The sequence below is a fragment of the Balaenoptera acutorostrata genome, chromosome 11, assembly GCF_949987535.1.
Source record: "Balaenoptera acutorostrata chromosome 11, mBalAcu1.1, whole genome shotgun sequence".
NCBI classification, from domain to species: Eukaryota; Metazoa; Chordata; class Mammalia; order Artiodactyla; family Balaenopteridae; genus Balaenoptera; species Balaenoptera acutorostrata.
This window is the reverse complement of record NC_080074.1, coordinates 55,796,706-55,823,064: the sequence shown is the minus strand read 5'-3', so window position 1 is coordinate 55,823,064 and position 26,359 is coordinate 55,796,706. Positions and strand designations below refer to the sequence as shown.

Sequence of the window (26,359 nt, the reverse complement as noted above, 5' to 3'; positions counted from 1 at the left end):
TAAGTAGATAAGTTTTACTAATAGAAAGTGAAAGCAAATACTGCCAAGCTCGAGAGAAACAAAGGTCAGTTGCTGTGGGAACCATGCTTTGGACCTCCTGACCTTTGTGTGTGTTGCTTAATATGGATATTTGCATTAGATCTACTCCAAAATAAAAATAAGGTATTCATTAATACAGCTATAAAAGCAGCTCAGCAGCAAAGAAGACAGAGCTGTATTTGGGGAACACAAAAAGAAACAGTAAAGACATTTTAAAAACAGATATAACACCTTTAGAACATTTCTCTAAGTGTCATGCAGTCATTTGTCAGCTACCTGAGGTCCTGATAATACTTGTAAATGAACACAACGGTTCGCCCCATAGTACATCATGTTCTTATTAACAAAAGAGTGATAGTCCGGCAAACAAAAATTCCCTGGTTCATTAAAGTTGCAGAGTAAGGATTGTCTGCATGGTTCCTGTTATTTTTAGCACAAAGCTCACAGCTAAAACAATCCTGTATTCTTTCAAATATTTAAAGGAATGTGTCTCCTATCCATCCTGCATTTGAAGGAAAACTGATACTGCCTTTAGAACTGATAAAATATGGGTACAGAAAAAAAGTCTTATTATTAAACCAACTAACATGTTGTTATCTACCGATAACACTATCCAGATGAAACAGGCCTCTTTCTCATCATGATTGCTACAATTTAAAATTTTCACCTTCCCTGTATTTTGATAGTATTTATCTTAGATTCTCTATATGAATGCAAGAAACATAAATGGAAAAAAATCTAAGCTCCATAAAAGCAGAGGCCTTATATACCTTGTAGAGTGTCTGGTACCCAACAGATAGTTAACAAATGATGGACGGATAGATAGATGGATGGATGGATAGATGGACGGGTGGATGGATGGATGGCCAGAAGGACTATGTAGAGAGGATGCTATGAAATTTAGTCAGATGGTAAAAAGAGATCATAAATACTTTCTTCCACTCTCACCACTTCTATTTGACATAGTATTGGAAGTCCTAGCCACAGCAATCAGACAAGAAAAAGAAATAAAAGGCATCCAAATTGGAAGGGAAGAGGTTAAATTGTCACTATTTGCAGATGACAAGATACTCTACATAGAGAACCCTAAAGATTCCAAACAAAAACTATTAGAACTAATAAATGAATTCATCAAGGTAGCAGGACACAAGATTAATATACAAAAATCTGTTGCAGTTCTTTACACAATCATTGAAATATCAGAAAGAGAAAGTTTTAAAAATCCCATTTTAATTCACTTCAAAAAAAAATAAAATACCTAGGAATAAACTTAACCAAGGAGGTGAAAGATCTATACACTGAAAACTATAAAACACTGGTAAAGGAAATTGAGGATCATTCAAAGAAATAGAAAGATATCCCATGCTTTTGGATTGGAAGAATTCATACTGTTAAAATGGCCATATTACCTGAAACAATCTACAGATTTCATGTGATCCCTATCAAAATACCCATGACATTTTTCACAGAACTAGGACAAAGCAATCCTGAGGAAAAAGAACAAAGCAGGGACTAACCCTCCCAGACTTCAGACAATACTACAAAGCTACAGTAATCAAAACAGCATGGTATTGGCACAAAAACAGACAATAGATGAAAGGAACAGGATAGAGGGCCCAAAAATAAACCCAAACACCGTAGTCAATTAATCTACAACAAAAGAGGCAAGACAATGGAGAATACAATGGAGAAAAAAGAGTCTCTTCAGCAAGTGGTGTTGAGAAAGCTGGAAAGCTACATGTAAATCAATGGAATTGGAACACTCCCTCAAATCATATACAAAAATAAATTCAAAATGGTTTAAAGACTTAAATATAAAACATGACACCATAAACCTCCTAGAAGAGAACACAGCGAAAGATTCTCGGACATAAATAGTAGCAATATTTTCTTAGATCAGTCTCCCAAGGCAAAAGAAATAAAAGCAAAATATAAACAAATGGGACTTAATCAAACTTAAAAGCTTTTTCACAGCAAAGGAAACCATCAACAAAATGAAAAGACAACCTACAGGATGGAAGGAAAATATTTGCAAATGATGTGACTGACAAGGGGTTAATATCCAAAATGTACAAACAGCTCATAGAACTCAATATCAAAAAACAAACAACCCAATCAATAGATGGCCAGAAGACCTAAACAGTATGTTTTCTTTGGAAATAAAGCATACAAGTGGCTAACAGGCACATGAAAAGATGCTCAACACTGCTTATTATTAGAGAAATGCAAATCAAAACCACAACGGGGTATCACCTCAAACCATTCAGAATGGCTATCATCAAAAAGTCTACAAAGAATAAATGCTGGAGAGGGTGTGGAGAAAAGGGAACCTTCCTACACTGTTGGTGGGAATGTAAATTGGTGCCACCACTATGGAAAACACTATGGAGGTTCCTTAAAAAAACTAAAACTAGAGCTAGTTTGGTCCAGCTATCCTACTTCTGGGTATATATCCAGAAAAGACAAAAATGCTAATTCAAAAAAATACATGCACCCCAATCTTCATAGCAGCACTATTTACATTAGCCAAGACATGGAAACAACTCAAGTGCCCATCAACAGACGACTGGCTTAAGAAGATGTGGTATATACATATAATGCAGTATTACTCAGCCATAGAAAAGAATGAAATATCGCCATTTGCAACAACATGGATGGACCTACAGAATATCATACTAAGTGAAGTACGTCAGACAGAGAGACAAACATTATATGATATCACTTATATGTGGAATCTAAAAAATAATACAAATGAATCTACATACAAACCAGAAACAGACTCACAAACAAAGAAAACAAACTTATGGTTACCAAAGAGAAAAGGAATTGGGGGGATGGGGAGAAGGGATAAATTAGGGGTATGGGATTAACAGATACAAACCACTATACATAAAATAGACAAGCAAAAAGGACTTACTATATAACAGAGGGAACTATATTCAATATTTTATAATAACCTATAATGGAAAATAATCTCACATATATGTATGTGTGTGTGTGTGTGTGTATATATATATATATATATACACACACACACACACACACACACACATATATAACTGAAACACTTTGCTGCACACCTAACACAATATTGTAAGTCAATTATACTTCAATAAAAAAATAAGTTTTTTTATCAGGTGAGAAAAATAAGGCATATAAAAGATTCTCAATGACTTGCCACCATCCATAATGCCACAGGTTAGTGACAAATATTTTGATTCTATTTAAAAAATCCAGTCCTCCTACATCTTTCCACCCTCCACAAAGGACACACTCATTCTTCCCTGATCTACCCATTCACACACTCGAAAAGTAAACGGATGTCAAAAATTAACCCAATGACACTCCAGGCTCTTGTGGCTAGATTTTCCTCAGCTTTATTGAGATATAAACGTACACAATGTTATATATCAGTTAAGATATACAACATGATGATTTGATATAAGTATATATTAAAAAACAATTAACCATAACAAGGTTAGTTAACACCTCCATCCTCTCACATAATTACCAGTTTTGTGTGTGTGATGAGAACATTTAAGATATACTCTCTTAGCAACTTTCAAATATATAATACAGTATTGTTAACTACAGCCACCATGCTGTACATTAGATCCACAGAAATTATTTATCATGTAACTGGAAGTCTGTACCCTTTGACTAACACCTCCTCATTTCCCCTGCCCCCTGCCCCCTACCCCCTGACAGCCACCAACCTACTCTCAGTTTCTATTATTTTAGCTTCTTTGGATTCCACACATAAGTGAAATCATACAGTATTTGTTTTTCTTTGTCTGACATTTCATTTATCATAATGCCGTCAAGGTTCATCCATGTTGTCACAAAGAGCAGGATTTCCTTCTGTTTACGGCTGAATAATATTCTGCGCTATGTATATACCACGATTTCTTTATGCATTCATCCACTGACAGACTCTGAGACTGTTTCTACATCTTGGTCATTGTAAATAATGCTGCAATCAATTTAAGACTTGATACCTGGGATTTACTCAAGGGTTTCAAAGTCAACACAAATACAATGGAGTAGAGAGTCAGAGAGGGATTCACAAAGGTCAATATTCCCTAGAATAACACCCATGCTTATTTTAAATAACGTTGACAGTTCAGATATTTGACAGCCTATACCTCTAAATTATAAATCGGGGGAAACTCTTCATAAAGAGAATTCTCAGAGGCTGGACCTATGCTATTCTGCATAGTTGTATCCCAGAAGTCCACAACAGCACTGCCACATACTAGGTACTCAATAGATGTGTTTATTGGATGAATGAGTGAATGAAAGAATGAAGGAAGGCATTACTAGGCAATCTGGTAATCTAATGTTCTAATCTAAGGTATTAGAGAACAGATTATGCAAATTCCTCAAGTGTTTAATTTTACTGAGAAATTACACCTTCCTGCCAAAAGTATTGTCTTGTGAATAGGGATTTCATAAGACATAAGACTACAAATCCAAACAGCGACTGAAGAGAAAGAAGATAGAGGAGAGTGTGAGAAAGAAGGGAGGGAGAAAGGAAGGAAGGGGATGATACAAAGGTTAGGGAGGGAAGGAATACAACTACTCAATGTTGGTGGATCAAGAGGATGGTACCTAAAAATCTATGCTCATAGATGAGTCAACAGGGAGCCAGTTATTTATTCTATTTTTTCATTTCTTTCTTTAGCAATTACAGCCTTAAACTTGGCTGAAGCTAAGTATGAAATGCACAAGGAAAGTAATAACTCTGGGGTTATGAGTTAATAAAATTCTGGAATGAAAAAGATTAACAATGGCAGTCAAAAGCACAAACTAAGCCAAGATCTAATTATATTATACTCTCATGAATGTAAAAAACATTATGAAATATTTAATAATCGACCAAACTCCACGTTTTTTATCTGCCCAGGGATTCCATAGACTTGCATACAATTATCTCTTCAGTTAAATACACAGCACTCAACAAGTGCTTGGATTCACATTCACATCATTGTTCCTGATATTATGGGGCCACTTCAAATACTGGAATCTCTTGCTTTGCCAATCTCTGTGCTTAGAGAGGTTTCGGTTTTCAGCATTGCAATCTGCTCGTTTTAATCAGTACTCCTACACTATTTGCCTATACCTTACAGGTGAGCCTTTTGGCAGATAATTTATTTGATTTTCTTTATTCTTATCTTGCCAGTACTTCGAAAACTGAATGAAGGAAGAAAGAGAGAGGGCTCAGCAGGCTTTGAACAACATGTCTCATTGTCAGTGGAAATGCTAAATATATACACTGATTTCTGAAAGACCCCAGTACCTGAGCTAAGCTTTCAAAGGGAGATGTAACTGTATTATCTATTTCCTCTTCTTTTGCTTGCCATCAAGTTATTTGTGATATAAACAGCAAATGGAGGATATAGTTACCTGAGAACATGGTACCCTAGGTAGTACTTTATCTCTGTTGTCGGTCAAGATGATTCCAATAATACCTGATTTCATGAGATATTACGTTTCTATACTATTTGATACATAGAAAAACGGGTAATGTACGTAGAGTCAGGAAGAAGAATAAACGTGAACCACCACCTACTAAACCCATCACCAATTTAAGAACAAAAAAATTACAACTGCTCTTAAAGCTATCTATTTTCCCAGTTCCCCTCCTGCTTCTCTTCATCCAAAAGTAATCACTAACTTCCTTTCTAAAAAATAACTTTAGCAGATATACATGTATTCTTAACCAATGTGTTAATTCAATTTGCTTGGTTTGAGCTTTATAAATATGGTATCATACTGTGTGTAATCTCCTGAAACTTGCTTTTTTTCACTCAGCATTATGTTTCAAAGATGTGTTTATGTTGTTGCATCCAACTGTAATTCATTCACTTTCACAGTTAAATAATCCCTTGTGTGATTTTAGCAAAATATACTCATCCATTTCTTGTCAATGGAAATTTAGGTTGTTCCTAGGGGTTTCTGTTGTTGTATTTTTGCCATTGTACATAATACAACTAGAAATATTCTTATACATGTCTCCTGGTTCACATGTGTTAAAAGTTTCTCTAGGATTTATACATAAGAAAAGAATTGTTGGTCATAGGGAATGCATGTGATTACTTCACAAGATGATACTAAATTGTTTTCGAAAGTAGCTATCCTAATTTACATCCCCATTAGCAGCACTGTTTGAGTTTCCATTACTCCACACACTTGCCAACATTTGATATAGAAAAGCTTCTATATTTTTTTGCATTCTAGTGGGTATAAAATGGTACCCATTTTGGTCTTAATTTGCATTTCCCTGATTGTTATTTAAGACCAATTATTTTTTATTGCGATATAGTTAGCATATAACATTACATTCACTGATATTTGTTTTTTAATAAATTTATTTATTTATTTATTTTTGGCTGTGTTGGGTCTTTGCTGCTGCATGCGGGCTTTCTCTAGTTGCAGTGAGAGGGGGTCTACTATTCGTTGCGGTGCACGGGCTTCTCATTGCAGTGGCTTCTCTTGTTGCAGAGCACAGGCTCTAGGCACGTGGACTTCAGTAGTTGTGGCATGCAGGCTCAGTATATGTGGCTCACGGACTCTATAGCACAGGTTCGGTAGTTGTGGTGCACAGGCTTAGCCGCTTCATGACATGTGGGATCTTCCTGGACCAGGGCTCAAACCCGTGTCCCCTGCACTGGCAGGCAGATTCTCAACCACTGCACCACCAGGGAAGCCCCCAGCTGATATCTTTTTATATGATGCTTATTTTTTTTAACTTCATGGTTTTCACTGATATTCATTAATTTCTGAACAGGTAATAGGCTTTAAAGTAAGCATTCAGGATTATTCCTTTGTTTCCATCACTGAGGCACCAAGATCACATCAAGTTTTTTCATTAAATTAGCCAGCCAGTACTGAATTTTAAGTTGTAGATGTGATTACCAGTTTCTGATCTACTTTATAAGAAGCATGTTAGGTTTTCTTTTAAGAAGCTGCTGGTCACTTTTCATGATCTTTCTAAAATATATTCCTACATATGTCCATTGGACTGAGAATATTTTCCCAATAGCATTCTGTCTATTTTCTAAGTAGAATTATTCTAATGTTGCCAAACTTGATTTGTTTTTTAAGTTTCAACTGTTCAATTTCACTTTCTAAAATAATTTTAAATTCTATTTTCCACTTTTTTGGTTGAAAAACGTTCTCTAAATTTTATTATCACTTGCTAACTGTGGCAAAATAAATATGTGGTATTCGTATAGCAGAAAAGGACCTATAAACAATGTAAGTATAATGCAAACGCCATGATATTTTTCAAGAGGTCATTTGAAGAAAGCAGATGTACTTGGCCTATAAAAATTATTTTTCTCAGATAAGATTAGAAGAAATACAACAGGATTTAAAGTTGAATTAAAGGTACCATACCAATAAAACACTTTGGATTCATATAGCTTTGTTACATTATATCTCCCACAGCACCAAGAGACAATTTTAGATTGTTAAACCATGTCAGTTAATGATGTTGATTACACAGCTACATATCCTCCCACAGATCTGCCATGATACATTTCTGAGAATGGGGTCTGTTTCTTTGAATATTTTTATGCATAGGCATCAAATTTTACCTCTTTAATGCACACAACTAAGAGAGCAGTACAACTTCTAGCAAACACAGTTTTAATGACTTTTACAGCACCTATGACTATGGATATGGCTTCCAGATCTACACCTCTGCCACTTAAACTCTTTCATTGCAACCTACTGATTTAGCCATGGGCATTAACATTAAAGATCCTATATTTTTCTGGTGTGGTACTATAGGAATCTAGCCTCTTGGTAACCTATTAAATCCACGCTATCTACAAAATAATACTGTCTAAGAATTCTAGCCAAACTATGGAATCAGGGGAAAATATATCACCTCAGTTAACAGCTTTACATTTAAAAAATGACTAATTGTCACTACCTTTAAAGTAAGATATCAATACCATGACTACTTTCTATATGTCCATCCTACTCAAAGCTGGAGATGGCATACTTTCAATGCTCAGTTCAAAAAACAGCACAGAAACCACTTCCTGTGCTAGAGTTAACTTCGTTGTCCTCACTGGCCTCTCTGTGGCATAAACACAACTGAGCCTACCCTTTGTTTTGAAACACTTTCCCTCTTCTGGGAGTGAGGCATCGAACACCCTTGCATTCTTGGTTCTCCTACTACCTTATTGGCCTCTCATTCTCAGGGTGCTTGGCTGATATTTGCTCTTCTGGCTGACCTCTGAATGGTTATCCCAGTGCCTCAAGGCTCTGTTGGAGCCTTCTTCTTTGTCTGCAAGGTATCCCCAAATGACCTCACCCAGTCCCATGACTTTAAGATGATCTCACTGTTCATTCAAAAAATTTTCCTCCAACCCTGACATCTTAACCTGAGCTATACTTTCATATTCAATTGAAAAATTAGGGAATTCCCTGGCAGTCCAGTGGTTAGGATGCAGCACTTTCACTGCCAAGGGCCCGGGTTCAATCCCTGGTGGGGGAACTAAGATCCGGCAAGCCGCGCGGCACAGCCAAAAAAGAAAAGAAAAGAAAAGAAAATGCAGCATCTCCAAGTAGATGGCTAATAGATATCTCAAACCTAAAAAGTGGAGTTACGCATTTCCATCCTTCTCTCCCACCCACTACTTCTCTCCTATCATTCATTGTACCACCATCTGGTCAAGTGAAAAATTCCGAAGTCACTTGTGATCCCGCCCTTTCTCTCTCTCCCATTTCCAATCTTTCAGCACATCCTATGCTCAACATCTTAAGTATACATTAAATCCACCCACTTTTTTCCACCTCCATTCTTGTCCAAATCTGGCCTTCACTACTACAATGGCATCCTATCTGACTTCTCTGCTTCCACTCTTTCACCATAGAATTTTTTTCTCCTAATAACCTACAGAGCCACCATTTCTTTTTTATATGCAAATGTTACCACTTAAAATTTTCCATTGCACTACCAATGTACTGTTATTACTCAGAATAAAATCCCAATTCCTGACCATGACCTCATAGGCTATTTGTGAGCTGGCCTATTCTACCCCTGCCATTTGATCAATGATCCTTCTCCCTCCCACTCACCTCCTTTCTAAAAATGCCAAACTCAAGTCCTCAAGTCCTCTACACTGCCTTGTTCCTCTACCTGGAAGTACCCCTCATTCCCTCATTCTTCAGATTTCTGTTCAAATTTAATCTTTTCCTAGAGGGTTTCCTGACTATAATGTATAGCTTACCACCCAGTTGATTTCCATCCAATGAACAGCACTATCAATAATAACGTATTTGTGCATTTGTTTGTATATTTTCTGATTCCTACCACCAGCATCTAAGTTCCATGTGAAGAACTTTTTCTGCCTTATTCACCACTGGGGTCCATGCTGCTGGGTCAAGAACAGTGGCTGGCACGTAGTAGGCACTCAGTAAATATTTATGAAAGAAAAAAATTTTATAAAGCCTCTCCTTCTGATACCCGATAGCCATTCTCAAAAAAAGCCCTGAATTCTTTTTTATTTTAATGTCAAATTTAACAGTCTTGGAGAAATTGCTTGATTTGTGCGCTACTCTCTAATATTAAAACACAGTGATTTTAAATCTCTATAGTTTCTCTGTACGTCAACCATTACATGAGTCAAAAATGCAATTGCACTCATGAAGTTGAAAATTTCACATTTATTTTTACTTCTGAGGAAGTTCAAGAGCAAAGGCTCTTCTCTACAAAGTCAATCGTAATTTACACTCATTAAATTACCTGCCTTTCAGACAATGGAACAATAATAGTCTAAGTGATTTGAGACAAATGCCTCGCTTTTGGAAAGTCTTGCTGTACTTTTCAATATCCATCACCACAAATTATTAAAGATTTCTGCAACTTTAAAGCCATGTTTTTGAGACACTAAAAAACTGACACGTCATAGAATTTAGAAGTAGAAACCTCAAAGCATCCTTCTATATCAACTACATTTCTAATAAGGTGAAAAAAATACAAATTTGATCTGCATCGATACACTGTGGCAATTAATGGCGATGTTCTAAAGACATAACACACGCAAAGGCCCCCCTGGCTTTGCAGTCACAGTACCAGGTTGAAGGTAAACAATCTTCAATATAAAAATTTGGACATTTGGATGAAAAATGCCTTATTTTTTTTTTTCCCTGGTGGGACAAACTCCCCCTGAAACTCGGGTATTTAACAGGCAGAGTAGAAAAGTGGAGTATAGAGAGTTTTTATATATGTTTAAAATTTGGCTCTGCCTCTCACTAGTTTGTACTTGAGCATTTTACATATCTTTCCTCATCGAATATTCTGTCCTAGAGGCTGTACTAGGTGCTAGGGCTATAAAATAAGCCCTGTAGTAGTTAAGGGACTTAGTTTAGAGCCTTAGTTTTCTCTTAGATAAAATGCGAAAAATACTAACCCCACTGATGATCAACCAAGATAAAGTGGGCGACATATATAGCACAAAAGAAAACACTTCAATAAATAAATTCTTTTTTTTTATAATTTTCAACCAGGTTACAGTAACCATGGAATGATTTCTGTTGCATTGGCAAAAAGCACACTATAACTATTGGCCTGAGCATAAAATGAATGAGACTAAAAAAGCAGTTGTACTTACAAAATTTCAGTATGCTGAAAAGTTTATTAAATAAATGTTTCATTGGCCTCAATTCTTTGAGTCAATGAAAAAGTACGAAACTCTACCATGTTGATTTTATTTACCAACCAAGGTATTTTTTAATGTAATATCTTCAGCAGGTTGCCATTAAAAATTAGATGCTAAAATGAAGTCAGAAGAAAGTGTACATTCAGTACCCAATGGAGAGTTAAGAGTTTTGTTTTTTTCATCTTCTGGTTCTCCATTTCATAACAATTAATTGGTTAAATCTAGGAATAGAGCCAACAAGTATTATTCTGTTTCACAGAGAATTACTGTACCTAATTCAGCAGTACATGAGATTCCTACAGTGTAGGAGGACTATTTTATGACTGTCTGAAAAATGTAGTCTCTTATCTTCTCCTAGAGTAAGAGATTATATTATTGTTCAAAAGCCTAAGCCATTACCAGGCCTTTTAGTAAGTGTGCTAATTACTTGAAATGACATAAGAAGTACCATGAATGAAAGAGCAATAAATTGTCAGTTCTTTTGAAACTATAGTTCAGTAACCCAACATTACTATTACCTTAACATCAAGATACTAATTTTGAGAGTTATAAATAGCTATAATAATGATGATCCAAATTAAGGAAAATAAATCATTAGCTTAACCTCTCAAAAGGTAAGACGGTCTTGATATTATTTCATTAACATTGAGGATCAAGTTCGCTATTGTACATAAATGAATATGTAAACTAGAAAAGTGCTAAATAAATGCACAGAATTCGTACCACCAGAGTCTCAGTATCAGCAGACAGATCACTGTTACATATATTAAAGACTGTGGAAGTCTCCAAGAAAAATTTCCTCATATCAAATTAGTATGAAATGAGATTTTAATTAGAAAAAAAGGCTCTTGTCCTCCTCAGTTATGAAAGCAAAGCATAATGCAGAATTCCTTTCTCAGACACAGGGGATAATAGCTTTTCAAAAATTACCAAAAGGCAAACACTTATTTTATTAAGTCCCTGAACGAAATGCCTTTGACATCTGTCTATTGTTACAAGGCACACAGACACACTCTCACACAGAGGCCACAAAGTTCTTTTTCAATGCTTTATCAATTCATCTGAGTATACATGGAAAAAGCCTAAGTTCAGTAATCATGTTGTTAACATACATCTTTACTACTTTTAATCTCCCTTTTAACAAAGAAAGTATACTATCTGATTCAGAGTAACTGCAAAGACACGAATTTGGTCCTTGATGGGTTGTCAAGAAAAAGCATAACTATTCTAAACATTGAATGCTAACTTGGAAATATGGAAGAGTCACCTATATTCCACCACACTGCAGAATGTCACCGTCTGCAGGTTATAGGTCACAAATCCTACGACAAGGACATGGATTCCAGGGGGGCTCTGGAAAATACGCAGAATATAAATTTTGAAAGTGTCAAACCCAGTGACACGTGCTGCTAGAATGTCCCAGAACTTTGTCTGTCAAGAACCATCACCCCACACTCCCAAAATCAAACACCAAAAGACGATCCACTGAATATAATATCATTAAAGAACATGAACTTATTTCATGTAAACTTGGGGAAATCTCTTTACAGAGCAGCACAGACATAGTTTTGCCTATATCTGAGAATGAAGGAATGAACTAGATGGTGTCTCATGGTCTTTCCCATCTCTATATTTCACTGTATGATCAGAATGTTGCATTCTTTACAAATATAAGCCAAACTGATACTAATTTTTCCCCAAAGTCAGTTTATTCCCTGGCCTGAAGTGTAATTTTTAATCCTAGAGTGATCCAACAGTGCAATTTCAGCAAGCGTGAAGGAGCCTACATTTCACTGCCTGAGAGTTACCAGAGATGACAGTTTGTAATCCCATGGACACAATGAAGGATATTCACATATCAGGAAATCTGGAGAGAAAGGCATCCAAGGCCCTACACAGGACAAGTAGTCAGTCACGAATCTGTAAACTGTACCAAGCATTTTGACCTTGAAGTCACAACATTTTCAAGGTTCTATTTACTTGTCTGTAAAAATGGAGGTGAGTTACCAAAGTATAAGAAAAATCATGCAATTTTAGAGCACCCTAATAGTGCCTGGAGATGCAAGGGTAAGTAAGGCACACACCCTCCGTACAGGTAAAGCTGAGCAGCAGGACATTTTTCTATGAGACTTTGAGCCTCTAGATTAGAAATACACATTTGAGAGTCAGCGCATATGGATGTGTGTGGGGTGGAGGTTAGGACTGAGAGGCATGATATGATCAAACAGCAAAGAGTTTGGCATTAGCAGAGCTGTGGAAGGTCAATCCCTAGAAAACTGCCAATATTTAAGGAGAAGCAAAGGAAAAGATGCCTACACCAAAGACACAGAGGCGTGAGAAGTGCCAAGAGGGAGCAAGAGTTAGGCAGCCAATGGGGAATAGAGAGTCACGTGGGAAGGAATTAAATAGCAGTGGCAAATGCAGCAGAGAATAATAAAGAGATTGGAAACCACTCATTCAGTATTTATAAAATGGGAGAAAGGAAGAATTGAGAGTGGTCACATCTAAAGGCTTCTAGTTTTCCATAAATGAAAAGGCACAGTAAGCTGTGGAAAATCAAAGTGGAAAAGTTGAGTAGGGTCTTGAAGACAGTGGTGAAAGTTTGGAATAATCACTGAGAGGAATCTACTTAAGGAAAACTTTTCTTGGCCACTGAAAGGATCAGATGATATACATACTGCCATTTAAATGTGTAAAGCTAGTGCATTTATTCAACAAATAATTCTTAAAAGTGGTTATGGAAAAAGACAAGGATACATAAGACAAATCTCAGATGTCAAAAATTCAAGTGTGAAAATAATTGCCAGTACAATGCAAAACAAGTCCCCCAAACAGTCACAAGCATCCGTGTGTGTGTGTGTGTGTGTGTGTGTGTGTGTGTGTGTGTGTTTTGGAGCTGCTGATTAAATGGATCCATCCACACTCTTTTCTCTTTCAGTCCCTCAGGACATAAGGCATGCACTAATTAGATGATTCATGAAATTTAGGGGTACAACCCACAGCATGGGAAGAAATGTTCTCCTATTTTTATCCATTGATATTACAATTTGAGTGTTAGGAACATAACTCCTGTGACTAACTAGAGAAGGCTGGAAAGTGTCACACCCTCCTGACTTCCACAGAGTACAGTGAGCTGAGGACAACCAAATGAAGACGCAGGGGGCAGGGGGCTGAAAGGCTGTGATTATCCGCCTGTCTCTCAACTCAGTGGACAACACTCTCCCCAGAGGTTGACTCTGAGATAAACATAATCAACAAACACCCGCTGGGCAGGGCTGGGGGTTAAAGTGGTATAAATAATAGCCCCTGTCCTCAAGGAGTTCCCAATTTAGTTGGAAAATAAAACATACCCATGAGAAATCTTAAATAACATTAACGTTTTGCAGGCTGGTCAAGACAACTACAGAGCTAGCCCAGGGTTAAGCAGAATTCTTACCAAATTCACGCTGTAGACTGAAATGTATTTAAAGAAAAAAGAATACATTTAAGAGAAAGCTGTGAAAGAGGCAGGAATTGATTGGACTGGCTCTTAAAACTAGATAAAGGTCAAGACCCCATGCAGCATAGCAAAAAACATTCAGTCCCATCATAATTAGTGCCCCCTTTGCCATGCCATCACTCCTGATAATCTCACCCTGTGCAGATCTGAACCATCTGTGTTTCTTCAATGCGGGTAACCAGCAGCCCTAACACTACCAATGATTTGAACAACTCTATTTTAGGAGGCATTTATTTCAAAGATCAGATACTTGATTGTTGCTTTGTCTTTAGGACTTGAAAAAATAAGACAAGTAATTTGCCTCCAAGTTCCCCGCATGGCTGAGGAGTTACAGCACGTACAGATGTTCACAAAGGTTGAATTGAATCGTAGTCTGTCCTCACAATTTTCAAAAGAAAATAGCCATGTTTACTTTATGTTTTATTTTCTGGGCCATTCATTTAAGATTGAATTGGAAAGCTTCTTTGAGTTTAGAGTTTTGCATTTGAAAACAAAAACCAAACCAAAAAACCATAGTAATTTACCATAATTAGTACTCTTAGAATCACTCAGCAGCAGGACGTTCCTTCCCTAATTCTCTACTCTATACTCCCACCTTCCCCCAGACTCTGGGCAACATTTCAATCAAAGAGGCACTGAAATTGGCCCAATCCTCCAAAACCTCTAAGCCATCAACAACCCTACCATTTCTTTTACACTCATGATTTTCAAGTCAAGCTAAGTTCTGTTTAACTCTTTGCATGTCTGAGTTATATCATGATATTTTCCACTCACACAGCCCTTTAAATTAATTTCACTTGGGGTACCAAATGAAATCCCATAAGGAATTCATTGTCAGGCTTAGGTACAGGTACTGAAGATCACACCAAATCTTTAGAAAGCCCACACTTGTCATGCACTCAGTGAGCATGCATTATCTGTCCTAGTTTGTTTTCTGGGGCAGAGCAAGAACAAAACCAGAGTTGGTGCTAGGGAAGCGGAAAGCAAGCATCAGCCCTAGACAGTGAGTCACAAATAGAACTAGGCATAAAAACAGGATTGATTACAGGGGTTCTGAATGAGAGACGTCAAGAACTTGAGAAGGTGAAACATCAGAACAGCAGCCAAGAAACAACAAGCAAGGCTCCGATGAGGAAAATAAGCAATCAAAATACAAACAACACAGGACACCAGAAAGGATGTAGGCAATCTCAAAGAATAAGAACCAAACCAAAGTCAAACAGAAGGTAATGCCTAACCCCCATTCACTAATAGTTCTCCTCCAGGCCTTGTTGAGGAAGAACTTGAAAATTTTATCCAAACACTTTCATTAGAGGAACCTAATGATACTGATGGTTACTGACTTATCAACTGCCCGTATGCCTAGCATCTTATGTACATTATCTCATTTAAGTCTCAAAACAACTCTCTAGGCATTAATTAATTCTCCGTTTTACACATGAGAAATCTAAGCTGCAAAAAGGTTAAGTAACTTCATAGGGTCATCCAAATAGTAAGAGACAGAGCTGGGATTCAAAATGCTCATATCCCTATAAAATGCTATTTAGGCTGAAGTTTGTGCCAGTAAAATGCATGTAATTCTCATTCTAGAACTGTGTTGTCCAATACAGTCACCATTAGCCACATGTGGTTATAGAACACTTGAATTGTGCCTAGTGTCACATGTTGAAATGATATTTTGGATATACTGATTTAAAGAAAATACACTGTGAAAATTAATTTCACCATTTTAATTTTTTTAATGTGACTACTACAAAAGTAAAAAATTTATATTTAATATTTAATATATAGTATGTTATCTATATCTCACGTTTCTATTGATCAGTACTATCCTAGAGTATAAATTCAGTCTTTCCCAAGTTCTTTTTAAAACAAAACATAGGGGACTTTTCTGGTGGCACAGTGGTTAAGAATCCACCTGCAAATGGAGGAGACATGGGATCGATCCCTGGTCCAGGAAGATCCCATATGCTGTGGAACAACTAAGCCCGTGTGCCACAACTACTGAGCCTGCGCTCTAGAGCCAGCGAGCCACAACTACTGAGCCCACGTGTCACAACTACTGAAGCCCGTGTACCTAGAGGCCGTGCCCCACAGCAAGAGAAGCCACCGCAATGAGAAGCCTGTGCACCACAACGAAGAGTGGCCCCCGCTCACCACAACTAGAGAAAGCAGGCACGCAGCAACAAAAGCCCATGCAGCCAAAAACAAATAAAATAAATTTAAAAAATAATAAATAGGGACTTCCCTGGTGGCACAGTGGTTAAGAATCCGCCTGCCAATGCAGGGGACACAGGTTCGAGCCCTGGTCCAGGAAGATCCCACATGCCACGGAGCAACTAAGCCCACGCGCCACAACTACTGAGCCTGCACTCTAGAGCCCACGAGCCACAACTACTGAGCCCGTGTGCCACAACTAATGAAGCCTGCGTGCCTAAAGCCCATGCTCCGCAACAAGAGAAGCCACCCCAATGAGAAGCCCAAGCACCACAACGAAGAGTAGCCCCTGCTCGCCGCAACTAGAGAAAGCCCGTGCACAGCAGCAAAGACCCAAAGCAGCCAAAAATAAATAAATAAAAATAAATAAATTTATAAAATTCCATATTTTAAAAAATAAATAAATAAAATAATAATAAATAAAAAATAAAACAAAACATAGAGTCTCGAAAGTTTTAGCTGTAAACAATATCCAGAGGGGTAAAAAGCCCAAAAAAAGCCCTAACTTTTCTCCTGATTTTACCTTCCTTGCTGGAATCACTCTGCTTACTGTTGCTACCATCATACCAGCATCCAAGTGTGGGAACAAACTTTTTCTTTTTTTTTTTAAACATCTTTACTGGAGTATAATTGCTTTACAACGGTGTGTTAGTCTCTGCTGTATAACAAAGTGAGTCAGCTATACATATACATATATACCCATATCCCCTCCCTCTTGCGTCTCCTTCCCACCCTCCCTATCCCAATCCCCTAGGTGGTCACAAAGCACTGAGCTGATCTCCCTGTGCTATGTGGCTGCTTCCCACTAGCTAGCTATTTTACATTTCTTACTGTATATATGTCCAAGCCACTGTCTTGCTTCGTCCCAGCCTACACTTCCCCCTCCCCATGTCCTCAAGTCCATTCTCTACGTCTGCGTCTTTATTCCTGTCCTGCCACTAGGTTCTTCAGAACCATTTACTTTTTTCTTTTAGATTCCATATATATGTGTTAGCATACGGTATTTGTTTTTCTCTTTCTGACTTACTTCACTCTGTATGACAGACTCTAGGTCCATCCAACTCACTACAAATAACTCCACTTCGTTTCTATTTATGGCTGAATAATATTCCATTGTATATATGTGCCACATCTTCTTTATCCATTCATCTGTTGATGGACACTTAGGTTGCTTCCATGTCCTGGCTATTGTAAATAATGCTGCAATGAACATTGTTGTACATGACTCTTTTTGAATTATGGTTTTCTCAGGGCATATGCCCAGTAGTGGGATTGCTGGGTCGTATGGCAGTTCTATTTTTAGTTTTTTAAGGAACCTCCGTACTGTTCTCCATAGTGGCTGTATCAATTTACATTCCCACCAACTGTGTAAAAGGGTTCCCTTTTCTCCACACCCTCTCCAGCATTTATTATTTGTAGATTTTTTTGATGATGGCCATTCTGAGCCATGTGTGAGGCGTTCCTCTTTGTAGTTTTGATTTGCATTTCTCTAATGATTAGTGATACAGAGGATCCTTTCATGTGTTAGTTGGCAATCTGTATATCTTTTTTGGAGAAATGTCTATTTAGGTCTTTCGCCCATTTTTGGATTGGGTTGTTTGTTTTTTTGATATTGAGCTGCATGAGTTCCTTGCACATTTTGGAGATTAATCCTTTGTCAGTTGCTTCATTTGCAAATATTTTCTCCCATTCTGAGGGTTGTCTTTTCATCTTGTTTATGGTTTCCGTGGCTGTGCAAAAGCTTTTAAGTTTCATTAGGTTCCCTTTATTCACTTTTGTTTTTATTTCCATTTCTCTAGGAGGGGGGTCAAAGAGGATCTGGCTGTGATTTATGTCATACAGTGTTCTGCCTATGTTTTCCTCCAAGAGTTTTATAGTGTCTCACCTTACATTTAGGTCTTTAATCCATTTTGAGTTTATTTTTGTGTATGCAGTTAGGGACTGTTTTAATTTCACTCTTTTACATGTGGCTATCCAGTTTTCCCAGCACAACTTATTGAAGAGGCTGTCTTTTCACCATTCTACATTCTTGCCTCCTTTATCAAAAATAAGGTGACCATATGTGCGTGGGTTTCTCTCTGGGCTTTCTATCCTCTTCTATCTATTTCTGTTTTTCTGCCAGAACCATATTGTCTTGATTACTTGATTACTGTAGCTTTGTAGTATAGTCTGAAGTCTGGGAGTCCGATTCCTCCAGCTCTGTTTTTCTTTCTCAAGATTGCTTTGGTTATTCGGGGTCTTTTGTGTTTCCATACAAATTGTGAAATTTTTTGTTCTAGTCCTGTGAAAATGCCATTGGTAATGTGATAGGTATTGCATTGAATCTGTAGATTGCTTTGGGTAGTATAGTCAGTTTCACAAGGTTGATTCTACCAATCCAAGAACATGGTATATCTCTCCATCTGTTTGTATCATCTTTAATTTCTTTCAACAGTGTCTTATAGTTTTCTGCATACAGATATTTTGTCTCCTTTGGTAGGTTTATTCCTAGGTATTTTATTCTTTTGTTGCAATGGTAAATGGGAGTGTTTCCCTAACTTCAGTTTCAGATTTTTCATCATTAGTGTATAGGAATGCTAGAGATTTCTGTGCATTAATTTTGTATCCTGCTACTTTACCTAATTCACTGACTAGCTCTAGCAGTTTTCTGGTAGCATCTTTAGGATTCTCTATGTATAGTATCATGTCATCTGCAAACAGTGACAGTTTTACTTCTTCTTTTCTGATTTGGATTCCATTTATTTTTTTCTTCTCTGACGGCTGTGGCTAAAACTTCCAAAACTATGTTGAATAATAGTGGTGAGAGTGGACCACCTTGTCTTGTTCCTGATCTTAGAGGAAATGGTTTCAGTTTTTCACCATTGAGAACGATGTTGGCTGTGAGTTTGTTATATATGGCCTTTATTGTGTTGTTGTAAGTTCCCTCTATGCCTTCTTCCTGGAGGGTTTTTATCATAACTGGATGTTGAATTTTGGCAAAAGTTTTTTCTGCATCTACTGAGATGATCATATAGTTTTAATCCTTCAGTTTAATATGGTTTATCACATTGATTGACTTGCGTATATTGAAGAATCCTTGCATTCCTGGGATGAACCCTACTTGATCATTGTGTATGATCCTTTTAATGTGCTGTTGGATTCTGTTTGCAAGTATTCTGTTGAGGATTTTTGCATCTATGTTCATCAGTGATATTGGCCTGTAGTTTTCATTCTTTGTGATATCTTTGTCTGGTTTTGGTATTAGTGTGATGGTGGCATTGTAGAATGAGTTTGGGAGTGTTCCTCCCTATGCTATATTTTGGAAGAGTTTGAGAAGGATAGGTGCTAGTTCTTCTCTAAATGTTTGATAGAATTTGCCTGTGAAGCCGTCTAGTCCTGGGCTTTTTTTGTTGGAAGATTTTTAATCACAGTTTCATTTCAGTGCTTGCGATTAGTCTGTTTATATTTTCTATTTCTTCCTGGTTCAGTCTTGGAAGGTTGTGCTTTTCTAATAATTTGTCCATTTCTTCCAGGTTGTCCATTTTATTGACATAGATTTGCTTGTAGTAATCTCTCATGATCCTTTGTATTTCTGCAGTGTCAGTTTTTACTTCTGCTTTTTCATTTCTAATTCTATTGATTTCAGTCCTTTCCCTTTCTTTCTTGATGAGTCTGGCTAATGGTTTATCAATTTTATTTACCTTCTCAAAGAAACAGCTTTTAGTTTTATTGATCTTTCCTATTGTTTCCTTCATTTTTTTCATTTATTTCTGATCTGATCTTTATGATTTCTTTCCTTCTGCTAACTTTGGGGTTTGTTTGTTCTTCTTTCTCTAACTGCTTTAGGTGTAAGGTTAGGTTGTTTGAGATTTTTCTTGTTTCTCGAGGTAGGATTGTATTGCTCTAAACTTCCCTCTTAGAACTGCTTTTGCTGTATCCCATAGGTTTTGGGTTGTCGTGTTTTCATTGTCATTTGTTTCTAGGTATTTTTTGATTTCCTCTTTGATTTCTTCAGTGATCTCTTGGTTATTCAGTAGTGTACTGTTTAGCTTCCATGTGTTTGTATTTTTTCCAGATTTTTTCCTGTAATTGATATCTAGTCTCATAGCATTGTGGTCAGAAAAGATACTTGATATGATTTCAATTTTCTTAAATTTACCAAGGCTGGATTTTGACCCAAGATATGATCCATCCTTTTCTGGCTGTTAGCATTTGCCTTATGTATTGAGGTGCTCCTATGTTGGGTGCGTAAGTATTTACAAGTGCTATATCTTCTTCTTGGATTGATCCCTTGATCATTATGTACTGCCCCTTCTTTGTCTCCTGTAATAGCCTTTATTTTAAAGTCTATTTTGTCTGATATGAGAATTGCTACTCCAGCTTTCTTTTGATTTCCATTTGCATGGAATATCTTTTTCCATCCCCTCACTTTCAGTCTGTAATGTGTCCCTAGGTCTGAAGTGGGTCTGATGTACACAGCATATATACGGTTCTTGTGTTTGTATCCATTCAGCCAGTCTATGTCTTTTGGTTGGAGGGAGCATTTAATCCATTTACATTTAAGGTAATTATTGATATGTATGTTTCTATTACCATTTTCTTAATTGTTTTGGGTTTGTTATGGTAGGTCTCTTCCTTCTCTTGTGTTTCCGGCCTAAAGAAGTTCCTTTAGCATTTGTTGTAAAGCTGGTTTGGTGATGCTGAATTCTCTTAGCTTTTGCTTGTCTGTAAAGCTTTTAATTTCCCCATCAAATGTGAATGAGATCCTTGCTGGGTAGAGTAATCTTCGTTGTAGCTTCTTCCCTTTCATCACTTTAAATATGTCCTGCCACTCCCTTCTGGCTTGCAGAGTTTCTGCTGAAAGATCAGCTGTTAACCTTATGGGGATTCCCTTATGTATTATTTGTTGCTTTTCCCTTGCTGCTTTTAATATTTTTTCTTTGTATTTAATTTTTGATGGTTTGATTAATATGTGCCTTGGTGTATTTCTCCTTAGATTTATCCTGGATGGGACTCTCTGTGCTCCTGAACTTGTTTGCCTATTTCCTTTTCCAAATTGGGGAAGTTTTCCACTATAATCTCTTCAAATATTTTCTCAGTCCCTTTCTTTTACTCTTCTTCTTTTGGCACCCCTAAAATTCGAATGTTGGTGTGTTTAATGTTGTCCCAGAGGTCTCTGAGACTGTCCTCAATTCTTTTCATTCTTTTTTGTTTATTCTGCCTTGCGGTAGTTATTTCCACTATTTTATCGTCCAGGTCACTTATCCATTCTTCTGCCTCTGTTATTCTGCTACTGATTCCTTCTAGAGAATTTTATATTTCACTCATCATGTCGTTCATCACTGTTGGTTTGCTCTTTAGTTCTTCTAGGTCCTTGTTAAACGTTTCTTGTATTTTCTCCATTGTGTTTCCAGGATTTTGGATCATGTTTACTATCATTACTCTGAATTCTTTTTCAGGTAGACTGCCTATTTCCTCTTCATTTGTTTGGTCCGGTGGGTTTTTACCTTGCTCCTTCATCTGCTGTGTATTTCTCTGTCTTCTCATTTTGCTTAACTTACTGTGTTTGGGGTCTCCTTTTCACAGGCTGCAGGTTCATAGTTCCCTTTTTTTGGTTGTTGTCTGTCCCCCGTGGTTGAGGTTGGTTCAGTGGGTTGTGTAGTCTTCCTGGTGGAGGGGACTGGTGCCTGTATTCTGGTGGATAAGGCTGGATCTTGTCTTTCTGGTGCACAGGACCATGTCTGGTGGTGTGTTTTGGGGTGTTTGTGAACTTATGATTTTAGGCAGCCTCTCTGATAATGGGTCGGGTTGTGTTCCTGTCTTGATAGATTTTTGGCATGGGGTGTCCAGCACTGGAGCTTGCTGGTCGTTGATTGGAGCTGTATCTTAGCACTGAGATGGAGATATCTGGGAGAGCTCTTGCCGATTGATATTACGAGGGTCTGGGAGGTCTCTGGTGGACCAATGTCCTGAACTCAGCTCTCCCACCTCTGGCACTCAGGCCTGACACCTGGCTGGAGCACCAAGACCGTTTCAACCACATGGCTCAGAATAAAGAGGAGAAAACAAGAAAAAGAAAGAAAAAATAAATAAAATAAATAAAGTTATTAACATATAAAATAAAAAATATTATTAAAATTAAAAAGTAATTAAAAAAAAAAAAGAAGAGCACAACCAAACCAGTAAACAAATCCACCAATGATAACAAGTGCTAAAAACTATGCTAAAAAGAAAAACGGACAAAGAGAACCCTAGGACAAATTGTAAAAGCAAACCTATACAGACAAAAATCACACAAAGAAGCATACACATACATACTCACAAAACGAGAAAAAGGAAAAAAATATATATATATATGTATAAAGGAAGAGAGCAACCAAATAGATAAACAAATCTACCAATTACCAATGATAATAAGCTCTAAATACTAAACTAAGATAAACATAAAACTAGAAACAAATTAGACGCAGAAAGCAAACCCTAAGTCTACAGTTGCTCCCAAAGTCCACCACCTCAGTTTTAGGATGATTCATTGCCTATTCAGGTATTCCACAGATGCAGGGTACATCAAGTTGATTGTGGAGATTTAATCTGCCACTCCTGAGGCTGCATGGAGAGATTTCCCTTCCTCTTCTTTGTTCGCACAGCTCCTGGGGTTCAGCTTTGGATTTGGCCCCACCTCTGCATGTAGGTCGCCTGAGGGCATCTGTTCCCCACCCAGGCAGGAGGGGGTTAAAGGAGCAGCTATTAGGGGGCTCTGGCTCACTCAGGCCAGGGAAAGGGCAGGATACGGGATACGGAATACAGGGCGAGCCTGCGGCGGCAGAGACCAGCATAACATTGCACCAGCCTGAGGCGCACCTTGTGTTCTCCCAGGGAAGTGGTCCCTGGATCACGGGACCCTGGCAGTGGTGGGCTGCACAGGCTTGTGGGAGGGGAGGTGTGGATAGTGACCTGTGCTCACACACAGGCTTCTTGGTGGCTGCAGCAGCAGCCTTAGTGTCTCATGCCCGTCTCTGGGGTCCATGCTGATAGCCGGCGGCTGGCGCCTGTCTCTGGAGCTCGTTTAGGCGGTGCTCTGAATCCCCTCTCCTCACGTACCAGGAAACAAAGAGGCAAGAAAAAGTCTCTTGCCTCTTCGGCAGCTCCAGACTTTTTCCTGGACTCCCTCCCGGCTAGCTGTGGTGCGCTAACCCCTTCAGGCTGTGCTCACACAGCCAACCCCAGTCCTCTCCCTGGGTTCTGACCTCCGATGCCCAAGCCTCAGCTCCCAGCCCCCACCCGCCCTGGCAGGTGAGCAGACAAGTCTCTCGGGCTGGTGAGTGCTGGTCGGAACCGATCCTCTGTGTGGGAATCTCTCTGCTTTGCCCTCTCCACCCCTGTTGCTGTGCTCTCCTCTGTGGCTCCGAAGCTTTCCCCCCACCCACCTCTCATCTCTACCAGTGAAGGGGCTTCCTGGTGTGTGGAAACTTTTCCTCCTTCACAGCTCCCTCCCAGAGGGGCAGGTCCTGTCCCTATTCTTTTGTCTCTGTTTTTTCTTTTTTCTTTTGCCCTACCCAGGTACGTGGGAAGTTTCTTGCCTTTTGGGAAGTCTGAGGTCTTCTGCCAGCATTCAACAGGTGTTCTGTAGGAGCTGTTCCACATGTAGATGTATTTTTGATGTATTTGTGGGGAGGAAGGTGATTTCCATGTCTTACTCCTCCACCATCTTGAAGGTCCTCTCCACAAACTTTTCTTTTACTTCCTCTTAGTATAGCTAAGAAATTTTTGCCTTTTTAAAAAGATATTTTGAATGACCATAATGAAACAGAAGTGAATCACAGAAGATTCAAGGAACAGTAAAGTAGACTAGATAACAAATCAGAGGTTTCAATTCTGACCTTAGTTAACTTATATAAGAGCTTGGAAGTCTCATCCTATCTCAGTAAGGAAGCAGTCATGTAGGCCTGGGTTCACAGACTTAAAAACTTATAGAATGCTATACTGGTTATACAGATGAGACGAAAAGTTCTGGCAGCATACAATAAGGAGTGGTCGTGTGTTTAGTAAGTAGGTGATGGATGTCTGTCTTCAAAGCATCAAATTTCAAATTTTTAAAAACACTCTGCAATAACTGCTATGGAGGTAACCATGAACAATCTTCTCTCCCAGTTTTGGGGATGTAGGCTTTAGTACACTAGAATGAAGACCAAGTTAAGAAAGAAAGAACCAGGAAAGAAAATAGGTGGGCAAAGAAGGTGCTAAAAAAGGAAACTGAGCTTAAAATGGTCCTGATTACTAGACAAAGTGCCCATCCTTATAGAACCCAAGAAATCAGCATCGTCAATTGACATTTATCGTATAAAACTTCTAACATTTCTCAAAAGATTTTATGGATATGTGTTGATTATTAGATACACTAATCCTTGGAGATAACTTTAATGCAATAGCTTTTGTTGACACTTTGAAAGCCTGGCTTCTTTTCTGTCCTCAGCCCGTGGTTCATATCCCTCTCTGTTTTATAGGATAGAAGTCAGGAGGATGTGGACTGCAGGGAGCAAGTGGAGAGGGATCACGATCCCGACTTCCAAGTATCTGTAACATTCCTTATTAATATTTGTTGTGTGACTTCACTTTCTCAGTAATTTAATTCTTAAGCAAATGAATGGGGTCAGCAATAACAAATCAAAAGTCCTTCATTCAAGAAAGCTACAATCTGGTCAGAAAACATATGCCTCAAAAGTAACTATGCCCAGCCTGAAAGAAGATTTCAGGACAGTCAGATGACAGGAGAAGCTAGATGCAGTATTTTCATAACACTTTAACACAGCCCAACATCTGAGTCCTGAGGGCTATGTTTTTCTTGTATTCAGAATAGAGGTGACAGAAAAAGAAATCTATTTAAATAAGAACCTTTGGAAGTGACTGTGTGGTACAGTAATTACAAGCACAGGACTGAAAGAGAAAGACCGAGACACTTAACCTGCTGGAGTTAGGTTAGGTGGTCACTCCATCCCCTAACACCTCCAACATTCCAGGATTCTGTGATGGAGAGATTTGTTCCCTACATCTATTCTAAACGATTATAATAATGCCATGTAAGAATGAGACCAGTCTTTACTACAGGTAAAAAGAGTGATGAGATTTGGGGACACAAGGAAATCTACCCTAATCACCACTCTCTCACCCCACACTTGTCCCTGACACCTTAATTTTAAGGATGAACACCCATGGGTAGAATTGCAGTCAGCATAAATGGATAACAGTGTTAAATGTTCAGCTGGAAGGCATTAAAATCAAACTTCATTTACTTCTTAATTTTGCCATGGGAAATGGCATGTCTTAGGATCTAATATTAAATTTCTGTAAGTGGTCTAAAGTTTGCCTCACATGAGAAGAGGAAGACCCAAAATATGAGTATCGCGTTCATCACACTGCTCCCCAAAATTTGCTCAGCCATCCAAAAGTGTGGGAGTTTGGGCAATTGCCTTGAGTGTCCATAAGTTTGGAATCTATTATTTAGAAAGCCTAGTTATTTGAAACTATGAGTCACTCTAAGCCCCATGAAAATGATTAGTGCTATTCCAGTTCAAGACTCTCTTGGTCCATCAATAAGTAAAGACTACTTAACAGAAAATATTAGACATGGGAGACTTTTCTTCAAAGGAGATTTCTAAAAACTATTCTCATGGCTAGACTGTAGGACCTGCAATTATGTTCTCAAGATTGTACTCTAAAATTATCGTAAACCATTAACTGATTCATTCAACATACATTTCAGTGTGTGCTGTTGTGCCAGGCAAGGGATTTAGAATTGACAAAGAATTAGACATCCAAGAATTTTAGTCTCTCAACAGCTGTTTTCCAGGTGGAAAGACAAGCTACAGAAAAGTTACTTTATATATGTAGTATAAGAAAATGATGTGTCATACCCTGGACCTAACCGGCAACTTGTTCTACAACTCTA

General features: G+C 38.1%; 1 protein-coding gene across 1 annotated transcript in view; it reads right to left on the bottom strand.

Annotated features, from left to right (window-relative positions):
- Positions 1–26,359, bottom strand: part of TAFA2 (TAFA chemokine like family member 2) — a 535,691-nt gene that overhangs the window by 198,549 nt on the left and 310,783 nt on the right. The window lies entirely within an intron of this gene.